This window comes from Sphaerodactylus townsendi, linkage group LG08 (genome assembly GCF_021028975.2).
Source record: "Sphaerodactylus townsendi isolate TG3544 linkage group LG08, MPM_Stown_v2.3, whole genome shotgun sequence".
NCBI lineage: Eukaryota > Metazoa > Chordata > Lepidosauria > Squamata > Sphaerodactylidae > Sphaerodactylus > Sphaerodactylus townsendi.
Window position 1 is genome coordinate 101,462,652 of NC_059432.1, and position 19,768 is coordinate 101,482,419.

Below are 19,768 nucleotides of genomic sequence, written 5' to 3' on the forward strand. Positions count from 1 at the left end.
CACCCACCCCCATCCCACAATTCCCTAAAGGAAGACAACTTTAAAGTCACCCTAATTTTTTAGCCACAGCTATACTCCAAAAGAGAATATAGTCCAGTGGTGGCGAACCTTTGGCACTCCAGATGTTATGGACTACAATTCCCATCAGCCCGTGCCAGTATGGCTAATTGGCCATGCTGGCAAGGGCTGATGGAAATTGTAGTTCATAACATCTGGAGTGCCAAAGGTTCACCACCACGGATATCATTGAATTTCCGAAGTGGCACCTGAGATATTTGGACCACCCAATAGTAGGCAATTCCCGTTTGCACAACCTAGGTCTCTGAATACAGTTCAAATCCCATCTTTGTGAAAGCTTCATAAACTACTGCAGATTTATTTGTGCTTGAGAAGAAGTTATGTTCCAAAGGAAAATGGGGGAAGGAGGCTGCTAAGCAAGAAAATATCACAATTCAATTAAGAGAGTTTGGGGAGGATCGGCAAAAGTTTCCAACCGCTCCTTTCCTCCCCTTTATAATGTCATGGACCTAATTTACCTCATTTATATTAATGAGCAGTGGATTGCACAACTATTAGCATGATTGAAAATTGTACTAATGCTCAGTAAATCTGTCCCTAATTATTATGATTAATGAGAAGTTGATCGTCTTGGACCAGATTAACAACCTCAAGCCATTGGAACAGAGCAGAAGAGAGATTTTTTTTTTCTCAACAAAATGGGTCTTTCATCCATTTTCATACAAGGAAATCCGGAGCCGCCCACCTTGAGCTACGACGTCCCCCTTTCACCAATACGCAGAGACGGAGGCAGATTATACTTTGTTCATCGAGGTACATTAACCCCAAATTAATGATATTCTATTAATTGGACTCTAAATGGCATTAAGCATTAGCCATCACCTCAACAGTGCAGAATGCACCATTCAATAGTTGGAGGATAGAGACAGTCTGGCCAGCTTACTCCCTACAATGTGGGGGAACATATGGTAAGGAGAATTAAGTTTGAGCATTATTTCCCAATTAATTACTATGGTAAGTACATTATCTCCTGAAACTGGACTTGGAGGCTTATGAATATGTCTCAGAGTTCTTTGATGTTAATGAACAGTGCAAAAAAAAATCCTATTATCAGCTGGCTGGTCATACAGATTCACCAGCTCACTCTTTTAAGGGCTACACACATAGCAATCCTGTTTATCTGAATTTTTAAATTCTGAGGGCCCGCTTGCTTTGACAACACTGCCTCCTCCTACATTTTCTGTATTCCAGCCTACCTAACAGGGTCGGTGCAATAATAATCTTGAGGGAAGGATAAGAAACAGAGAGACCACTAAGTAGACTATAACATTATTGGCTCTACACATATGCCCAAAAAGGTATGTACCCTGTTTCCCCGAATATAAGACATCCCCGGAAAATAAGACGTAGTAGAGGTTTTGCTGAAGTGTGAAATATAAGGCATCCCCCAAAAGTAAGACGTAGCAAATTTTTTGTTTGGAAGCACGCCCGACGAACAGAACACCAAAAAAATAAGACATCCCCTGAAAATAAGACATAGCACATCTTTGGGAACAAAAATTAATATAAGACACTGTCTTATTTTCGGGGAAACACGGTAGATTCGAGATCAGAGGTGGGATCACCAGGTTCTCACAGGTTCCTGAGAGTAGGCTACTAATTATTTGTGTGTGCCGAGAGGGGGTTACTAATTGGTGATTTTGCCCCGGGATTTTTGCCTTAGTTACGCCCCTCCTCTCAGCAGTAGCGTGCAGAACTTGAAGCAGGCTAGCAGGAGGTGCACCGGCGTGCGTGGCAGCCTGAGCCTGCGTGCATTCATTTCCCGCCCAAGGACCGGTGCAGCGGCTGCGTCCTTGCCACAGCCCCGCCCAGGAATGCCCCGCCCCCGGAATGCCCGGCCACGCCCCCGTCGTGCCCCGCCCAGCCCCATTGGCGCTACGCCATAGTTTGAATCCCACCACCATGGGAACCTGTTACTAAATTTTTTGGATCCCACCACTAGTTCCAGGGTGAGATGGGGGTGTTCCAGGGTGGGGATCAAATTAATCTGGATTCTTCCTAGAAGCTAAAATGACTCCACTGAGGCTAGCATGCCTTGGTCACACCATGAGAAGACAAGACTCACTGGAAATATAATAATGATAGGAAAAGTTGAAGGTTGCAGGGAAAGAGGAAGACCCGAGATGAACTGACTCAGTGAAGGAAGCCCAGGTCTTCAGTTTCTAAGGCTCAAGCAAGGCTGTTAACAATAGGATGTTTAGGACATCATCATCCATTTATAGTGTCACCATAAAGTGACAGCATTGATACCACTCATATTTCTAGTTCTCAGGTTGTGCCTGTGGGATATTGATCAATGTCTGCTTATGTGGTCCCCTAGCTTCTTTTTGAGTTCGAATCCCACCTTTGCTTCCCACAGGGTGCACGCGGTGACCTGTGGTGGCGCACTTGCCAGCCGCCATATTAGAACTGGAACATCATCTCTTGACCTTCCAGGAGGGCTAAAGGGTTTGAGTTCTTTTAGCTGAGAGAAAGTTTGAGAACCAGAGACAAGATCAGGAAAGCTACTATAACAGGGATGGCGAACCTATGGCACGGGTGCCAGAGGTGGCACTCGGAGCCCTCTCTGTGGGCACGCACACACAGAGTTCATCACACACACACATCTAGGTTGGCCTGGGCCACTGAGCACGATGTGCGCGCACCGCAGTGAGCAGGGAGGACTCGGCTGGCGGGCCTGGTGCCTGTGCTCCAGGTGGCTCCTGCCAGAGGGGGGGGGTGCAGAGGAGGCAGAGATGCTAGAGAGGCACAGAGCGGTGCGCGAAGGACTTGCTGGAGGCTAGAGCAGGCTGGCCCCTGCTCAAGCGGGTGGGGCGGAGGAAGGGGGAGCCAACCATTTTTTTTCTAAACTAAAACCTCAGCATTCAGGTTAAATTGCCGGGTTGGCACTTTGCAATAAATAAGTGGGGTTTGGGTTCCAATTTGGGCACTCGGTCTCAAAAAGGTTCACCATCACTGCACTATAACTATACGTTGCATTTCTTGCCCCTGGGAAATTTAAAAAAAGAGGCATTCTTTGACCTCTCTTATAAAAAACATAGGAAATACTGCAGCTTTCCAGCACCAATGGGAAGATTTCTACATCACTGTACTCACTTCAACTGGCAGCACAATGCCCTCAGCAGTTCCAGTGTGTATATTTTAAAGACAGATAAAATAGGCGCAGAAACGGTATACGATGCTCTTGAGACTTTTTGTTTAAACACTGTCCTGGGAGGGGGGGTGCTAGCTTCATCTTAAGAAATGAAATTGTAGACCTACCTGTGGAAGAAAGATTTCCCAGGGCTTCCTGTGTCATACGGCTATAAAACAGTTGGGCCGGGAAGTTCCGTACATAAACTATTCCTTTCCCTTCTTGTCTGTTTCATAACTTCTCTGTAGATGCTATGAGTTTCGGACTGTTAAGAGCGGAATCAATGAAGAATAGGGAACATTCAGTTTGAATATCCTCGGTTCAATTTTCCTTCCCCCCCCTCTTCCCCCCATGCTGTGAATCATATATTTGTAGCGCTTCCTGTTAACTCACTCATTTCTTATAAAATGTACACATTATCCAACATTATATGACCATCAATAAATCAGAAGTGCAAATGACGTATGTAGCATGTTTGTGTTTAGAGACACACACAGAGTCATGGTCTGACCCATGGGTAGGGTTTCCAGCTCCGCGTTGGGAAATACCTGGAGATTTTGGGGCAATGACTGCAGAGGCTGGGGTTTGTGGAGTATAATTCAATGGGGTATAATGCCACAGAGTCCACCTTCCAGGGGGCATTAATTGAAAATGCTGGGGGGAAGAATTAGGACTAATAAAAGGAAGCACTTCTTCACGCAACGTGTGATTGGTGTTTGGAATATGCTGCCATAGGAGGTGGTGATGGCCACTAACCTGGATAGCTTTAAAAAGGGCTTGGACAGATTTATGGAGAAGTCAATCTATGGCTACCAACCTTAATCCTCCTTGATCTCAGATTGCAAATGCCTTAGCGGACCAGGTGCTCAGGAGCAGCAGCAGCAGAAGGCCATTGCTTTCACATCCTGCACGTGGGCTCCCAAAGGCACCTGGTGGGCCACTGCGAGTAGCAGAGTGCTGGACTAGATGGACTCTGGTCTGATCCAGCAGGCTAGTTCTTATGTTCTTATGTTCCAAAGCACCCATTTTTCCAGGTGAACTGATGTTTGTCACTGAGAGATTTGTAGTAATAGTGGGAGATCTCCAGCTACTACTTGGAGGCCGGGATCCCTGCCCGTAGGTCAGGGACCTCGAGTAGGTGTCTAAACCCCCCTGCTGGATCATGAACCTATCAAGCCACGAGGTTTGCTGTTTTTTGGATGGATATGTCACTAGCATGGCCGCAAGGATAACAAGGTCTATATGTTTCCTGCCTGTGTTTTCACACAAGCAACAGGACTTCACCAAGTACTGTTTTCCGGTTCTTTTTTTTTCCCGTTCCCATTTTGTCTGCCTATAATTACAGGGCTCATAAAAGCCACCAATAACTTGCTTGTCAGAAGACATTAGACTTGTTCACGCTGAGACTCATTTCCTGTTACCAACGGGGAAGGTTTCACCATTCAGTGTTCCCCGAACCCTCTCCTGATTGCAGCCAAAGCCGCTTTTCCTCTTTGGAGTTTCAGCCTGCCAGAATCCTATTGGCAAACCTCAGCAAGCCCTGCTTATGATTCACTTATAATGCTAAACATGGTTAAGAAGACGTTGGACTCATTAAGGATTTTGTACATACTTATTAGGAACAGCTGCAGAGCATTTCTTATCAATTTGTAAAGACTGCTAAATATTGTACATTGTATGTTGTGAATTTGTATGTCCCTCATTGTTGGAGGTTTAAAGGGGCATGTCTTATTTAAAATAATATTAAAGCACCGTTTGTAACAGTGGCATGGAATTGGTACACTTGAGAGAGTAGCCTGATTACAGCATTTGTGAACTTGGTGGTCTGGAATCTGTCTTTTTTTTTGGTAGTAAGACCCATTTCAACCTTTCCTATCTCAATGGCAGCTATGGCCCAATGAAGACGTAAGGAAACTACCATATATGAGGAGGAGGAGGAGGAGGAGGAGGAGGAGGAGGAGGAGGAGGAGAAGAAGAAGAAGAAGATATACCCCATCCTTTTCTCCTGTAAGGAGACTCAAGGTGGCTTACAAGCTCCTTTCCCTTCCTCTCCCCACAACAAACACCTTGTGAGGTAGGTAAGGCTGAGAGAGTTCTGAAGCACTGTGACTAGCCCAAGGTCACCCAGCAGGAATGAAAAAGTGCGGGAACACATCGGGTTCACCAGATAAGCCTCTGCCACACAGGTGAAGGAGTGGGGAATCAAACCCGGTTCTTCAGATTAGAATCCACTTCCTCTTAACCACTACACCATGCACAAAACAAGGATCTAAACCAGTGATGGCGTACCTTTTCATGGCTGAGTGCCCAAACTGCAACCCAAAACCCACTTATTTATCGCAAAGTGCCAACATAGCAATTTAACCTGAATACTGAGGTTTTAGTTTAGAAAAAACGGTTGGCTCCGAGTTGGCGTTACTCGGCAGTAAGTTTGGTTGTAGTCGGTGGCTTTGCTTTGAAGCAATTGTGCAATGCTGCGAATGGGTGAATCACGGCCCTAGGGGGGTTTACTCAGAAGCAAGCTCCATTGCCAGCAACCGAGCTTACTCCCAGGTAAAGGATCGTGCTTTAGTTCTTTAACAGTACTTAACAGGGTTACCTACATGTTGTGCCCAGCGGCCCAGGTCAGCCTAGATGTGTGTGTGTGAGGGGGGCAATTTTCCACCCCACTTAATGAACTCTGTGCGTGCGTGCCCACAGAGAGGGCTCTGAGTGCCACCTCTGGCACGCGTGCCATAGGTTCGCCACTACTGATCTAAACGGAGCATACATCTTGTTTGGGATTAAAACCCACCCAATATTTTGAAAATACTGGATTTGGTTTAATTTTACAGATCTCATTTTGATGCATGTTTACTTTGATTGTGTCATGATCAGCCTGTTTGATCCTGCCGTGTTTTACCTCTGGGAACCTGGTTCTGCTCTGCTTCAGACAGACTGCTTTGCTTTTTCTCAGACTTGTTATCAGCTCATAAGAACATAAGAACATAAGAACAAGCCAGCTGGATCAGACCAGAGTGCATCTAGTCCAGCATTCTGCTACTCGCAGTGGCCCACCAGGTGCCTTTGGGAGCTCACATGAAGGATGTGAAAGCAATGGCCTTCTGTGAAAGCTCATAAGCCACCTGCTATTGTAGCTCTTTCAGCAGTGTGGAATGTAGGTTGTTTTGACCCTGCTGGGAGAAGGCGGATCCTTCTTCGAGTGGACCCTGGGATGGAGGTGTGCCACCCCCGGGAACTGGTCAGTCAGGGTGGGGTGACAGGATGTAGGAGGAGATGTGGGATATAACGGTGTCTGCAATATTGACTATGTTTAGTTCTGGCAATAGAAATCTAAATGCTTATTCCTGAAGCTGTTTCATAATAAAGAAATCAATTGAAAATGGAGTCTTGTTATTGAATAGTCCCGGGTGCGACAGAATGTGCCCTTATTCCCATTCTCTGTTCTCATCTGATAGAAACCCAGTGTGGTATATGGTTAGAAGACATAGACATAGACAAGCCTTTATTGGCATACCAAATTACAATAAAACAATTGTCCATAAAAGACAGATAAATACAACAAACATTCAGAGTCTTATCAATAGTGTAGTCCAAATGAACTCATCAAAAGTGCCATTCCCATACACCTCTCCACAGACCAGATTGAAGACCCACCAACAGAACCCAGGCATCACAACAACGTACAGTATCAACACTCCACTATAAAATACAGAGTTTGTTGGTGTGGCGCCAAACACAGAACAAGGGACAAGGAAATGGGCGAACAATTGATCTGACTCCAACAGGTTGCCACAGCCTTCAAATGTCACACCATCTGGCAATCGATAACAAAACTACGACATCTCTCTGTGAATCACCCACAGGTTATTTGAATTTGGATGACCTATATGGTTAGTATGTTGAACTAAGATCTAGAAGTTCTTAGACATAAAGATCACTGGGTACCTCTGGAACAGTCACTGGAGAGTAACTTTGGGTGGGAACATGGGAGTGTTGGCTGTCAGCACGTCATTCTTTCTAGGAACCATTCAAAACTCTATTGACTTTCAGCCAATTCCTGGAGATTTGTGGTTTTAACATCCAGGTTTTAACATCATTGGCCGAGAGCCATTTTTAAAGTTTGTTCTTTCTCTCATGACCACTCACAGCAGGCAACCCTAACAGCCACTTTCTCACAGGCTAGCGTTCCTCATGGGGTTGGTTTTGAGAATAAACTGGAGTGACTATGTATGCAAAGTTGAGGTACTTGGAGGGAGGATAGTATCACAATTAACAGATCTGAGTGGGAGAAGTGAAGAATGCATATAATGTCATGTGCCTGTAATACCCGTATCCCCCCTCCCAGGATGGGCATCATAAGTGTGCCACTTCGCCTGGAACTCTCTTTTTTTGTACTATGATCCTCTCAGCAGTGGCGTAGGAGGTAAAGAGCTCGTGTATCTAATCTGGAGGAACCGGGTTTGATTCCCAGCTCTGCCGCCTGAGCTGTAGAGGCTTATCTGGGGAATTCAGGTTAGCCTGTGCACTCCCACACACACCAGCTGAGTGACCTTGGGCTAGTCACAGCTTCTCGGAGCTCTCTCAGCTCCACCTACCTCACAGGGTGTTTGTTGTGAGGGGGGAAGGGCAAGAAGATTGTAAGCCCCTTTGAGTCTCCTGCAGGAGAGAAAGGGGGGAATATAAATCCAAACTCTTCTTCTTCTTCTTCTTCTTCTTCTTCTTCTTCTTCTTCTAAAGACCCAGAATTTTAAATTTGTGATGAGTAGTTTCCAGTTTCCATTTAAACACCAAAAATCTTTTTTAAAAAAATCTGGAGAACCGGGTTTGATTCCCCACTCCTCTACCTGAGTGGCGGAGGCTTATCTGGTGAACCAGATGTGTTTCCGCACTCCTGCATTCCTGCTGGGTGACCTTGGGCTAGTCACAATTTGTTCAGAACTCTCTCAGTGCCACCTGCCTCACAAGGTGTCTGTTGTGGGGAGAGGGAGGGAAAGGAGCTAGTAAGCCATCTTGAGTCTCCTTTCAGGAGAGAAAGGTGGGATATAAAACCAAACTCCTCCTACTCCTACAAGCCAGTACAAAATCATTTCACAAATGAAGCTGGAGACCAGTATTTGGATAAATGCAGGGTTTAAACCACATCTTCAGTTGCAGCTGTGTTGAATGTAACATGAAAAATTATGCAATACAGATGGATTGTACATGCATTCACCGTGGCTTGTGAACAGAATTAGGATAAGGCAGTTTCATCTATATATTCAGATTTCACTCTCCTAACTTGACCACCTCTGCCTGCTCAATATTCTATCTGATTTAGGGAGGATTTTCCATGTTGAAAGAATCCTTTAAAATCCTCCTGTTTAATGACTGTGATGGAAATTATTGTTAATTATTAATTACTATTAATTGTTTGCTTAACCATTAAGTTAAAAGATCTGAACTTAAAAGTGGCTGTGAATAAAATGTAAAAAAAAATATCTTTGCAGCCAGCGTTGGTATTTCTGACCTTAACAGCTGGTCTTGACAATACAATGAGAGATGTTTCTTTTGGTTATCAGGAAATCATGAATTAGCCACCGATTTGGATTATTTACAGAGGTGGCAGCCCCATCTAGCAAAGAAAATTGGCTGCAGTTCTGATCCTTAGGGCTACCAAAGTTCCTTAGTCCATCAGGACTCCACACAAACACTATAAATGTTTTTTTTTAATGTTATGTTGAGTTCACTTAACAGTAAGGATTTTGACAGCTTGAGTCCCGATGCAGAATCCCTGGTTAAAGCTTCTGGGATCTGCTCCTTTTTCAAAAGTGGTTGCCCTGCGGGGGGATGGTTTATAAACAAAGCCAAGTGTTCTTCCGACCTCCAGACACAATAATCAATCCATAATTTCTCCAAGGCAAGAATGTCACTGCATAAGCTATGATATTAGTTCAGGAAGTCGTGTCATCGAAGAACAGTGAGAAAGTAGGCTTATGAAAGGACTACTGAAGAATAACCAAGAAACATTGGCCCGGAAAATTAAACAAAATAACTTGGAACCATGCATAGGTACCCTCCATTCCTTCTGACCCACAAATTGATGTGAAGCACGTTTTCTAAATGCAGACTCTCTGGCAATAACGGGACTGAAATTCACAGAACCCTATCAAATTTCCTCTCCCCTCCCATTAGTTCTTTCCTGACAATGGACAATATTTGTAGCCCATTCCAATCCAGTTGCTCATAGTGATTTGCATATTTCATTTAAAAGGCTCACATCATACTTATTTGATCAAACAGTCTTCAGATGCGACACAGTCTTGAATTAAAAATGATAACGTAGAACAACACTGCCACAGATCAAAATGCTAATGAGAGAGGACAGTGTGTCCTAAGACCCGATCTAAGTCTATTTGGTTATTTATTGGATTTCTAGTCCACTCTCCGTGATTGCAACAGGCTCAGCACAGCTTCCAACAACATTTCTAATGAAACCAATATAACAACAGATGATGGCACCCTATAAAATAATATCCAGTAAAGGGTGAAACTACCTAGAACTGAATATACTGTCCATACAGCCATACTGAATACAGGAAAACCAAAGGAGAAATACAAGGGAAAAGAAAAGGAAGGGGAGGGGAGGGGAGGGGAGGAGAGGAGAGGAAAGGGAAAGGCAGGGGAGGGGAAGGAGAGGGAAGGGAAGGGAGGGGAGGGGAGGGGAGCTAACTAACTCCTTTTCATGTATTGTCGAAGGCTTTCACGGCTGGAATCACTGGGGTGCTGTGTGGTTTCCAGGCTGTATGGCCATGTTCTAGCAGCATTCTCTCCTGACGTTTCGCCTGCATCTGTGGCTGGCATCTTCAGAGGATCTGGCATCTTCAGATCCTCTGAAGATGCCAGCCACAGATGCAGGTGAAATGTCAGGAGAGAATGCTGCTAGAACACGGCCATACAGCCCAGAAACCACACAGCACCCCGGTAACTCCTTTTCCTTTCTCTCCCCACAAAAGATGCTTGGTGAGGTAGGTGGGGCTAAGAAAGTTTTGACAAGATCACCCAGCAGGCTTCAAGTGAAGGAGTGGGGAAACAAACCCTGTTCACTAGATTAAAGTTCACCGCTCACATGGACAAGTGGGGAATCAACCCCGGTTGTCCAGATTAGAATTCACTGTTCTCAACCGTTATGACACACTAGTTAAGCTGAATGGTAACCACAGTTATTTTTAAAGAAGTTGGAAGATTCTTCTGCTCATAGTTTCCGTCAACAGAGTTGCAGACATACTGTTTTTCACATGGATCAAACCTCTTTGTCTGACTGCATCACAGAATCCATTCCTGGGTTTTTGTAAAGGGGAATGAATGGCTTTCTGCCGCTCTTAAAACTTTTCAGAATTCTTCCTGAGGTGGAAATCTAATTTGGCCTGTGGAGGAACTTCCAAATTGCCTTGAGTCCCATTTGAAGCAAAAGCCACTGTCAGACTGAGGATGAGCAGAATCCCTTTGAAAACCAGCCACTTGAGCTCCGAACCAACACCGCACTCCCCGTTGAAAGAGAGAAGTTGAAAGGAAGCTTGTTCAAAACGGTTGGCGCTGAGAAAATCCACCGTAGATGTTTAAGCTGAGTTTATCAGACGTGCCGCAGCTGCCCTTGACGCAACCGGAGACGGCGAGTGTTTGTACGGCATCCCGTCTGTTTACAAAATGCTTGATTTCCAAGTGGCAAGGTCAGACACTATAAAATCCAAGACATTCTCCAGAAGTGCTGATCGAACTCAAATAATTATCTTAAAATGTCAACAGTTGGCAAAGGGTCTGGTAAGTTTGTTTTTTTCCAAAAAGAGCTGACTCGCCGTGTGAAGATTTCAACTGTATTTTCAAGATCCCTAAATAAAGAACCTTGCCAAACACACACACACACACACACACACACACAAACACACATAAATAAATAACCCACCATCCTCTTAGTAATGTGCATGCTAACATACCTGGCATACTGATATGTTAGGTTTAAAGGAGCAAGCCGTAGAGTTCTAGGCCTCCCAGTGTTCATCACTCAGGCAGGCTGATAACAGAGACAACCCAGGAAAGCTGGCCAGAAGAGATACATAAATCTGGTTATCATCTGCATAAAAATGATAACCCACATCATAAAAGGCAAAAGAGAGAGACAGAGACTGCGGGAAGCTTATAAATACTTGAATTCACCAGGCTCACTGGCGAGCTGCAGTAAAAGTCATCATACGTGGAATAAGATCAGGAAGAGAGAACATTTAGGGAGGGAAAAAAAGACACTAAATGGCTGGTCAGTTTTGATACAAAACCCACTTTTCTTTTAAAAAGAAAGAAAGGGGATTTCAAAAGCCAGCCGCTGATGGGCCCACCCTTCTTATAATATCAAGTGGATCCTGCCGCCCCTTCCCTCTGGTTTTTAAGGGAATTGATAGTAGGTGCCATCTTTTATGTTGATCTTAATAATGCTGCATTTTAATGGGGTGGGGTTTATTTTATTAGAGCCTATATTAATTGATATTTAATGGATTTTAGTTTGACATATGTGCTCTATTTTATATGTTGTTCACTGCCCTGAGCCCTCCGGGGGAGGGCGGTATATAAACCTAACCAACCAACCAACCAATCAATCAATAAAAGAGGGAGAAGAGAATATGCTAACCGGAAAGCACAAGCTGAAGGGTTCTGTGAATCTGAACCAAGGTGTAACACCATCAGTATAATGGTGTTTCATCATTTCATGGGGAAACCATAGAGTTCCCAGAAGATAGAGACTAAAGTCTTGATAGATCTACTTAGCATGGAAACCAGGAAATCTAAGCCAGCTCTTTTCTCTGGCAAATAGACACCAGGTATATGCCCAGCAAAGTACATGAAATAATCACACCCAAGTTGAATAGGTGACGGTATGATGTTGTTTTATTGTGAAGACATTATCCCCCTTTTGGTCTTGCAATGTGCAACCAGGGAAGTCTTGGAGACTTTAGCCCCAATCAGTTCTGGCTTTGGCTTGTAATCATTCCTTTCCAGCGTTCTTTTCCGTTCCTTTTCTAGCCACACAGCACCTGTGACCTGGACTCTTTATCAGAGGTCCAACCTTGGAGGAACTGCACAGCCTGAGAACACTTTTGCTTAAGAAAAAAACATTAGAGGGAGGGGGTGCACCAGAGGCGTATCTAGGGAAAATGTAGCCTGGTGCAAAATCTGAGTTTTTGCTCTCCCCACACCCATATGGATGGCTGCCCTCCCCAAACACAACCAAACAACATTTTTTGCACCAGGTTTTGAAGTCAGTGTATGGACCTGGGGGTGGGGGAGGAGGAGATTTTCTGCCCTCACGTGACTAAATGGCCACAGCCCAGGGACATTTGATCCCATATGCCCCCTTGGGCGGTACACCCCTGGGGTACACAGTGGGGGATATAGACAGCTGCTTAGTGTGAAACTGGTAGATCCAGAAAAGAACTTTTGGCATGTAATGTTCATTACTTTTATGCAATAAATCTATTCTGGTCATTGGGAGGAGGTTGATGGGCATGACACTTATATTCAATCAGACCTTTGGCCCTAACAAAATCACTCGTATCTGCTCAGACTGGCAGTCGCTCTCTGGCATCCTTCACATCACCAACTACCTGACCCCATTAACTGGAGATGCTGGGGACTGAACCAAAGGCCTTCCACAGATCAAGCAGATGTTCTACCACTGAGCCACAGCCACTCCCACCCTACCTTAACTACCATATGTTGGGGATTAATCCAAAGACCTCTAGATTTGAGACCACCTAAATTCCCAGATCCTTCTGGGAAGAAAGAATAACTGTTGAACCAATCTAGTTTGTCTCTAAGGCCCTTTCCACACGGGCCTAATACGGTGCCCTGGGGAGGGCAAAAACGCCGTCCCCAGGGAGCCGTTCACACAGGGGGCACAGCTGCTTTGCAGCCGCGCCGCCCTCACTCCACCCAAGCGGTGCGAAGCTGCTGTTTTCCTACCTCGCTTCCCGAGCAAGGTTTACGGAAAACGGTGGCTTTGAGCCGCTGCCGTGCGAACGGCAGCGGCTCGAAGGCGCCTTCCCTCCCCCATGCCCAGTCAACCTACCTGCTCTGCGGCCCTCCAGCGCGTCGCCGAGGCCTGGGGACACGCCCCCTCTGCCCTGCAACTCGGGCCCGGGTTGCTTGGGGCAGGGGGGGAGTGTCCCCTGGCTTCCGGCGGCAGTGTCTGAGAACACTTAGAGCTGGAAGGTTGGCTGGATAACTGTGGCGCGAAGCGCCGTTGTCCCGGTAGGTTCTGGGACCATTCATGCGAACGGTCCCAGAGGGGTTGGGTCGGCGTCATGTACGCCGACCCAACCCCTACCATGGTCATGCGGAAACGGCCTAAGGTGCTACTGAACTTCTACTGAACTTCTGACTTTTACTACAAAAGACCAATGGAGCTACCCACCTGAAACTGTTAAACCAGCCTACACCTACTGTGCACATATGTTCTTATTCTTAATGTATTGCCTCTTCTGGAAACCAGCACCAGGAAGCTCAGCGTTTGATGAAAGGGCACAGGCCTCTCAAGCTGCAAATCTGTTCCTGTGAAAATAGCCTCTTCCAGTGCAGTAAGGGTTAGTAATTACTGGGATTATGAATATCGCAGGCTACAATACAATGTAGCTGTAGACTCAAACGACTCTTGAAAGGCAACAGGAATGGATTTCACGAAGAGGATAACAACAGCCACAGCAGGGAAGTGAGTGATTGTTGATAAAGGTCTGTCAATGTCCACTTCCCAGAAAATCGATTGCTCCGGAAACACGCTCCCCCTCCCTCGCTCTTAATCAATGATTTCAGTTTAGCATCGGGAGCTACATTCCTCTCAATGAACTGTGGCAAATCATCACTGTTCAGACTGATGATCCGACACGCGAGGGCTGCCATTAACACCTCATTAAACGATGGGCCAAATTACACATTATGTGCAAAGGCGTATATTATCAAGCCATGGCGGCCGCGTTTTCTACGGAGAGCGCCTTCAGAAGGGGGCGGATTGCAGGGGAGAAGCAGAGGGGAAAAAAGAGATCCGTAACATTTTCTAATGCTTTCCCACTGTGACTCCCTTCATTTGGTTCAGGCAGCCAGAAAGATTATGAATGCCCTCTGCTCATTTTCCTATTACAAAGCCCACGCTTCCCAAAGCAGTGGCTTTGGGAGTTCTAGTGCAGACATTTGTGTCCTATGTACAGTACGGACCTATGAATTCAGTTATTTTGGCTTTGGGTACAAAGATGTCTGTGAAACAGGGTTGTCTTGGAAACCAGCTGGAGGGCTGGGGGGTGGGCACAAGGGAGGGCAACATCAGCAATATCACCAATGGCATGATGTCACTTCTGGGTACAACCTGGGCATTACAATAGGTAGCTCTAGGGACTGCTGGAAACTCAATGACCCAATTCTGTGGTAAAATTCCAGCAACTCCTGAAACTAACCATTGTCCTTTTTTAAAATGATGTACCAGTCCAGAAGCCACAGCTTTTTATTGGTGCAACAGAAATAATCAACAGGAGGACTTCCACAATAGCAAGAGGCTGGTCACCCTGTCACAAGATAGAGTGTGCTTTTTTCAGTTTTGTCATTTATTGGGGGAAACTTTATCTCGATCCTGTGGATTTCTTGCAAAAGCCAACTGCAATATCCATAGGCAATAAAATCCCAAGTTTGACCTTTTGCTGAGGCAAGAGTCTGCTCTCACTAATTCCCCACTCTAATAAGGACAAACTCCCATCATTTTGGGTAACACTTTTCTTTCCTTTTTTTGGGGTGGTCCGTGATATTCGTAACATTCTCTTCCAACACCACAATTCCACGGAATCTACTTTCTTCCTGAGAGTGTTCTTCATTGTCCAGCTCTCACATCCATGCATAATACAGGGAATACTAGGGCATGAATTAGCTTGATCTTGGTCGCCTCCTCCGGCTATTTCCAAAGCAAAATTCAGACCACACCAAATTCAATCGCACAATCTTGGATCCTACCCAGATTTCAGAGGTATGAGGAGGGCCCTAGTCCATAGGAGGAGGAAGTGTGGTGCAGGGGTGAAGAAGGAGAAGGAGAAGGAGAAGGAGAAGGAGAAGGAGAAGAAGAAGAAGAAGAAGAAGAAGAAGAAGAAGAAGAAGAAGAAGAAGAAGAAGAAGAAGAAGAAGAAGAAGAAGAAGAAGAAGAAGAAGAAGAAGAAGAAGAAGAAGAAGAAGAAGAAGAAGAAGAAGAAGAGTTGGATTTATATCCCCACTTTTTCTCCTGTAAGGAGACTCAAAGAGACTTTATGCCAATAAAGGCTTGTGTATGTATGAGACTCAAAGAGGCTGACAGTCTCCTTTCCCTTCCCTTCCCACCCCCCCACAACAAACACCACATGCTGAACTTCCTTTGTTTTAGAATGCTCTGCACTGTGACCCAAGTGGAGCATTCGAAAACAAAGGTGGTCCAGCAAGTGCAGATGAAGTTACGATTCTGCATAGTTTGTTTTGTTGAAAAGTGTACACACCAGTATTTACTACAGTGAAATTCATTCATTCATTCATTCATTCATTCATTCATTCATTCATTCATTCATATACTGCCCTCCCCCTAGGCCAGGGGCTCAAGGCAGTTTACATCAATAAATACATTAAAACATTAACCAACTACCAAGTACTAAAATTAAGATCACATTTCTATTTGCCCAGTGCTGAAGCTAACAACTCATCTCAGGAGCAGCTGTTAAATCCACCAAAGAATGGGGGAAATTGTATTGTCGAAGGCTTTCATGGCCGGAATCACTGGGGTGCTGTGTGGTTTCCGGGCTGTATGGCCATGTTCTAGCAGCATTCTCTCCTGACGTTTCGCCTGCATCTGTGGCTTCAGATCCTCTGAAGATGCCAGCCACAGATGCAGGCAAAACCTCGGGAAGCAGAAACTCTTTCTTAAACTTTTATATGCCGAGCCTGCGGCTCCCCACAGCACCCAAATAGAGAGAGTATTGGGAGGGGGATGTACCATTGTGTCCACCCCCTGTGCTGGTGTTACACCCCTCTTGATGCCCCTGTGGCTATGCTGACATTGAGAACCAAGGCCCAGAGAAGCAGGGATTTTTCCAAGAGGCTGTGTTTATGCAGGAAGTACAGTGCCAGGCCAGGATTAATGAGAGTTCTAACTGCACGGCAAAGAAATGTTTGCTGGCCATACACCAAGGCTAGTGAAAAATGAAAGGAAACAGCAGCAGCAATTACCATCGTAGTTCATTTTCATTAGGGCTTTGAAAGCTAAAAAAAGGATATTGAGTGAGAAGTGCTACATTCTGTCTTCTAAGTGTCCTTGAAATAGTACAAACCAGGGAATTAAGAGAGAGCAAGAGAAATCTATACTCAAATACGGCTGCTCCTCACCTCGATCAGCATTTAAAGAAAGGAATTGCTATTCTTAGAGGAAGGTCATATTCAGATTACGCCTATAAATTTTGCACAAGAAAAAACCATAAAACAGCAATCTGAGACCTTGCTTTGCCACAAAGCTCTGTAAATCCTCCACTACTTCTTTTTTCTTTCTTCCCAGGGCTGATTTCATCTGACAAACAGTTAATTGTTCTTTGCCTTAGAGGAGACATTTTCTGAACTTAGAGTTGTCTGTCTCCAGGATGGGGGGGAGGGGGGATCTCCTGGAATTACAACTGATCTGTAGACCACAGAGATCAATTCCCTGGGAGGTTGATCCAATGGCATTATACTCTGCTGAGGCTCCTCCCCTCCCCTCTCCAGGATCCGTCCCCAAATATCCAGGAATTCCCCAACTTGATGTTGGCAACAGCATTAGCTGAACTGGCAGAAATGCCAAATGTTGGGCACAAGCACCGATAACGGAACAACATGCGGAATCTAACCTGTAACCTGGCCTGGCTAATGGCAATCTAAAGAAACAAACGACCCCTCACAAAAGACACACTGGAGAATCAGGTTTGCCCCACTGATGATCTACTTCCTCTCAATTTGATCAGCCAGATTCTGGGATCCACGATTGATTGTCAATTTGCTTTGATTGCAAGCAAGAAACTTTCTGCTTCAGCACAGTCAGTCTTGTTCCCCATGATGCAATGCAGCTGGTCCATGCTCAGAATCAGGAGAAAAAATGTCATGGGTCATAATGCACACACAGGTGTCAAACTCGCGGTCCTCCAGATGTTCATGAACTACAATTCCCATCAGCCCTTGCCAGTATAGCCAATGCTCATGTTGGGAGGGACTGATGGGAATTGTAGTTCATGAACTTCTGGAGGGCTGTGAGTTTGACACCCATAGCAGCACACAAATCAGAGCACAACAACATGTCCCTGCAACAACAGCAAGGGGACATGGAACGAGTACGAATGACATCCACACATCCACACCATTGTTCTAATTCCATGTTTGGCTACTGGTCTGTCTGTCTGTCTGTCTGTCTGTCTGTCTGTCTGTCTGTCTGTCTGTCTGTCTGTCTGTCTGTCTGTCTGTCTGTCTGTCTAAAGTATTTAAACCCAGCCTTTCTATGCCCATATTCAAGGCACCTTACAAAAGACAATAAAATGCATGAATATGAAGCAATAAAACCAATAACAATAAAAACCCAATTCATTACAATACAATCACACCATACCATTAAAAAACAAAATAAAATACACTTAGAACACCAATAGTGCTGCTCACTAAAATCTGGATGTTAACAGCTGTTTGAAATAAAAATGTCTTCACCTGACTGTAGAAGGAGAGCAAGCGGGAGAACATGGGACTTCTGTAAGAAGAGCTTCCAAAGTTTGGGAGTTACTACTGAGAAGACTGTCTTCCCACATGATGTACAGATGCGAAGGAGAGATAGCCTTCCCTAGATGATCTTAGTAACAGGCAAGTTTATATGGGAATAGATGTTCTTTCAGGTAGCCTTCCCAGAAACACAAAAGGTGAATTCAGTGTAACAAGAAAACAACAACAACAAACATTCTAAACTCACTGGAAATGATTGTTCACACTGTTGAAGACTTTCATGGCCGGATTCAACTGGTTGTTTTGGGTTTTCCCGGCTATGTGGTCATGGTCTGGTAGGTCTTGTTCCTACATTTCACTTGCATCTGTGGCTGGCATCTTCAGAGGTGTATCACAGAGAGAAGTCTGAAGATGCCAGCCACAGATGCAGGTGAACAAGATCTACCAGACCACGGCCACACAGCCCGGAAAACCCACAACAACCAATTGTTCACATTCTTTGTGGTATCAGTTTACCTCTTCAGCTGTTGTAAGAGCTTTTACTCTATGCTTGAAAGACTGTGTTTCAATCTGTATTGTTTTCTTGCACACTCACAGCCTATGATTTTTGTTTCAATATAGCTGCACTGCATTCATTTCCAGTGAGTTTAGAATTACCGGTATCTGTTGTTGTAGCCTTCCCATAAAGTCTGCACATAAGCAACCGTGAAACAGCAATTGCACCAGGATCCTCCACAGCTTGGAACTGAGGTCAAAGGTGGGAGGAATGTGTCCTGTGATTTACTTAAGGAGAATGTGCCATAAAATTGTAACTGACTCATGGTGACCACAGCAGCGGGGTATTCCAGCGAAGAAGAACAGTTTGGATTTATATCCCACCTTTCTCTCCTGTAAGGAGACTCAAGGTGGCTTACAACCTCCTTTCCCTTCCTCTCCCCACTACAGATGCCTTGTGAGGTAGGTGGGGCTGAGAGAGATCCGAAGAACTAGCCCAAGGTCACCCAACAGGAATGTAGGAGTGCGGAAGCACATCTGGTTCACCAGATAAGCCTCCGCCACTCAGGTGGAGGACTGGGGAATCAAACCTGGTTCTCCAGATTAGAATCCACCTGCTCTTAACCACTACACCATGCTGGCTCTCAAGAGATAGGTGGTTTGCAATTGCCTTCCTGGGCAAAGGAATCCATGGGGTTTTTGGTGGTCTCCCATCCAAATATTGACGTGACTAATACTGCTCAGCTCCTAGGCTCAGACTAAGCTGGCCTATTCAGGCTGCATCCTCAAACTCAGATTAAAACATTTGTTAATTTTGGGGGCATTTGATAAGTTTGACCTCTTTTTAATGTACCTCTTAGTCAGTCACACCCTTGGGGCTGCCAGCCAGTGGCAGGCAACTGGTGGGAGTCTGGAAGAGGAACATGAGTGAGCCATCAACACAATTGCATCACATCACTTCTGAGGCAGACCTAAAAGTGGCATCGTGCCTTGCTAGGCATTGCTGGAAACTCTATGGTAAAGCTTTTCAGATTCTTGTTCAAACTGGATTAGAATCGGTTCATTTTAAATCCTGTTTAAAGTGGAACACCGTGACATGTTCAGAACGAGCATAACATCATGAGGACCCTATGCCTCAATATGAGGACTTCTTGCTTTCCACGCTGGGAGAAATTCTTCTGTGAAAATAAGCTCACCGATACAACACACCACACAAAGCACCGCCTCCAGGCGGTGTGAAAAAAAAAAGCACGTGGAAAGCTATTTGCAGTACAATTTAACCCACTTGCTAAGCATTTGGCTTTCTTCCTC